Source organism: Odontomachus brunneus, unplaced genomic scaffold, assembly GCF_010583005.1.
Source record: "Odontomachus brunneus isolate Ranch 3 - 2012 unplaced genomic scaffold, Obru_v1 Obru_scaffold_029, whole genome shotgun sequence".
In the NCBI taxonomy this organism is placed as follows: Eukaryota; Metazoa; Arthropoda; class Insecta; order Hymenoptera; family Formicidae; genus Odontomachus; species Odontomachus brunneus.
Window position 1 is genome coordinate 1,252,955 of NW_022639479.1, and position 3,971 is coordinate 1,256,925.

The 3,971-nt window shown below is 29.5% G+C and overlaps 2 protein-coding genes across 6 annotated transcripts in view; one reads left to right on the plus strand and one right to left on the minus strand.

Moving 5' to 3' along the window:
• LOC116843026 (synaptotagmin-7) overlaps positions 1-3,971 on the plus strand; it is a 198,189-nt gene that overhangs the window by 6,262 nt on the left and 187,956 nt on the right. The window lies entirely within an intron of this gene.
• Positions 1-3,971, minus strand: part of LOC116843024 (vanin-like protein 1) — a 154,226-nt gene that overhangs the window by 3,435 nt on the left and 146,820 nt on the right. Inside the window, exon 1 of one of the 4 annotated variants that reach the window (XM_032813001.1) lies at positions 2,667-2,890. The exons of 2 other annotated variants lie outside the window; for them this stretch is intronic. The gene's annotated coding sequence lies outside the window, so the exon portion shown is untranslated. Of the gene's footprint in view, positions 1-2,545; positions 2,596-2,666; positions 2,891-3,971 lie in introns of those variants that run through there. One more of the 4 variants, XM_032813002.1, reaches the window with a different exon arrangement.

Sequence of the window (3,971 nt, forward strand, 5' to 3'; positions counted from 1 at the left end):
TTTTTTATATTTATGTATTATATCTTTTATATATATGTGTTATATCTTTTTTTATATTTTTTTTCTCTTAGAATCTACCACTACGTTTTCTTATGTTTATTTTTATTTTAAAAATTTCTTTTAATTTTCACAAAAACTTTTAGAATTAGTTGATAATATTTTACATCATTAATCTTCTTAATTATCTTTAAACTATTAAAACTCTGCAACTATTATTAACCAAGAATAAATCACTACAAAATAGAGCTCACGCCGCATATAAAAGATCTGGGTCACTATTCCATATACGCTTACCAGCAACTGTCGGATCGGTAGACGTCGTTGCGCAGCTTTTTTATACCATAGAAAAGCTGCGCAACGACGTCTACCGATCCGATAATTGTGGATGAGTGGGTACGGAATAGGGCCCCTGTTTATTATTGCTGAACTAGTGTATACTTTCGGAACTTAAAAAGAGATAGATAAAATTTGGCAGAAGAAAGATGAGAGAGAACTAGTGTAGCCAAGGCCTTAAGGCCTTATTCTCAAAAAATATCGCATACGATATTTTTATGAAAAGCTATAGTTCATGTTACGTATATTATAGCTTTTTTATCGAAATATCGTATACGATATTTTTCAAGAATACGGTCCCCTGATTCTCGAAAATATATCATATACGATATTTAGTGAGAAACTATAATATACGTAACATGGGATGCTTTCCAATTGCTTAACACATTTGACACACAAGTACACAAAACCAGTTTATTGGTCACATATTATCTAAAATATCTTGTAAGATAATATGCAACCAATAAATTGGTTTATTGGTTGTGTAACACAGTATACGCAATTGGAAAGCACCCATAAACTATAGCTTTTCACTAAATATCGAATGCAATATATTTTCGAGAATTAGAGCCCAGTTCAGCAATAAAAAACAAACCCTAAATACAGGTGTATACGTACTCATCGAGAATTGAATGCGCACGCACTCTAAACAGGTATTTGTAACCAGTCAGGGATGCGTTCGAAAATTTAACTTTGGTTACTATAATTCTATAATTCATGTCGTATAAGGCGAGTTTTTTAATTCATCGATGGATCTATCGCATGATGCGTAAATACAGCGAAACATTGCATTTGCGCATCATGCAATAGATCCATCAATGAATTAAAAAACTCGACCATACTATAGAATATGGTAACTAAAGTTTAATTTTGGAACGCATCCTAGAGATCAGCTGATATCCTGAATAATGGATTTGAAATGGATATGTTGGAATTGTAATAAGATAAAATAATAGAAGATAGAGAGAAGAGGCAAAAATGAAATAGAAAAAGATTTGATTATCAGAGTGCTCGATTATATAAAGACACATATTTGACAACAGAATAATTTTGCTTCATACATAATAGTATTCATTTTTAATAGTACTTTCATAATAAAATTTATAACTCGTTTTTTGTATTATTACTGCATTACATAGTATTATCGTTGTTATTATCATTGTTATTATTGTATATTATGGAGTGTAGCTTAACGTGTTGTATATTTGTTTGTGCGCGAATCGAGAAAAAACAATGTTTTTACTTTTTAACGAATTTGGTACCTTGTGTTCGTATACTGGAATTTTTTTCCATATTATTAGATATTTATATATAAAACCTATGACTTTAAGATAATATTCTGTTAAAATAAAGCCCGTATAAAGCTAATCAAAGTTCTCGTTGTTTACCATAAAATTTAATACCTAAAATTAGTTTTAGCTAATTTGTAATGTCAGATACTAATTATGACCCAGTTTAAAAATATTGCGAAGAAAAGATTTGCTGCAAGTTTATTCAACACAAACTTTACAGAATATCTTCGCATTTTTCATCTCTTCCTAAAGTTCGAGAGACTGTATGCGGGTTAATAATTAAGACTAAATTAATTTCTTATAATAACTGGTTTTAATTTTATTAAGAAATACAAATGACTTAATTCACGTTAATGTAATTTTTATACATTCGTGTTGTTACGTTAAATTTCAGTGAAATTGACGAGAGACGGGCAAAATTACAGATTTATCAAGATTCATCCGAAAAAAAGCGATAATCTTAATTAAGCCTTTATTTCCTAGGGGGATGTTGGATAATCCCGTGAGTTTTTATCGAGCTTACACTAGACAGCCATGAGCGGCTTGCGTCCCTAAGAAAATTAATTTCAAGCATTTCCGAAAAAATAAAAAGTACGTTAGAATTTTAGCGCAATGTAAGTTGCATGTGATGACGTTAACAGCTAACGCAGTGGTCGTTTATGCTTGAGGATGAAAAGCAAAAATGATCAATGAAAAATTGCTTTGGTATAATAACAGTATAATATGACAAATACAATATTAATATTATAGAATTAAAAATTTTCACGCATTTAGTCATTAGTACGTGATGGGTTAATTGAAAAATAATTAGGAAAATATTAATTATATCAATAGTGTGACATTTTTTAAGCACTCTTCTTTCAAGAATTTTTACATGAATTCACATTTACACAAAAATTTTTCCTCTAATCTGTACTCACTTGCAGCACGGTAAGAAATTCGTACGGAACTAAGAGTCTTTGAAATATTCTGCACACTTTAAGACAATAGTAAGCACTTTATCAGCAGATAACATCGTTGAGAAAAATTTGATATAATTACCTGGAAAATTTCTCTCACACACATTTGCACACCTATTGTACCGGTTTTTGCGTGTTTCACGTCCGAAACGTAATAGCGATTATACACCTCGTGGAAACTTCGGGTTGTGTCTGCCTTTCACGATGCCCGTTGCGATTGCTCACTCGGTCTTGTCTTTAAAGTATCAGTCGAGACGGATATCTAGTTGTAATTGGAATCAAGTGCCGCCTCTGCCGCTTTATATATTAATGAGCGTACTCATATATATTTCTGTGATTTCAACGAGGAAAAATTCACCGATTCACATATATTCCTATACAGATATTCAACAACTGATTAAAAAGAATTCCGAAGTGGGAATGTTCATGAAAAGATTAAATGATTGAGACACTCGAGATTTCTTATCTGGTACAGTAACTTTTTTTAAACAAAAAATTGTGTCATAAAAGTCATAGATAAGTACTTATTTTGTCGCGAGTTATATATACACAAGTCATTGTGCGTGCGTCAATACGTATGTGTATAATTGAAAATTATAGTTGTTTTAAATATGTTAACTTATAAAAATGTTAACTTTAGAACACCATACTTTTTTCGAGTGCCGATTTTATCACACTGCGTTTAATGCACACTTTTAACTGTCAATATTTTCTTGCGCACGTGAAAAATATTTTTAAAAATATATATTTTTTATTTGAACATCAAACTTTCAAGAATATGCCTATATTATTAATTACGATTGAAGTTCTATAAAAAAAGTTAATTTAAAAAAAAGCTGAATAGAAATTTCTTTAATCACAAAAAGACCATTTGTTTGAAAATTTATATTTTTTTTATATAATGCTGTTTATTATATAAAATAAATTGTCATTTATTAAAGGTGAAGGATATATATAACTTTTCAGAAAAAAAATTTTTAATCAAATTTTCGTTAAAAACAATAGAAACAAGAAAACAAAATTAAACAAGAAAAATAAATGTTTCTAGAAACACTTATCTTGTAGCCATATAACGAATCTTTATTATCACAATTGTGAGTACTATTATGATAATACAATAATATTACTAAGAATCATGTGACCCAAAGATAAAGGTCTTATTGTGGGATTATTTTTTGGATAGATAGTATATACTTTACATGGTATTCAAATATTTTTAATTATTTCTTTTTTCTTGAATCATAATTTATGAAATTTTCAATTTCTGAGGTATATACAGCTTGAATTTTGTTTCTCAGAATGTATGTGCAATTCATTTTTTTACATGAAATAGTACAGGTACGTGCACATGCGAGAGAGAGAGATAGAGAGAGAGAGAGAGAGGGGG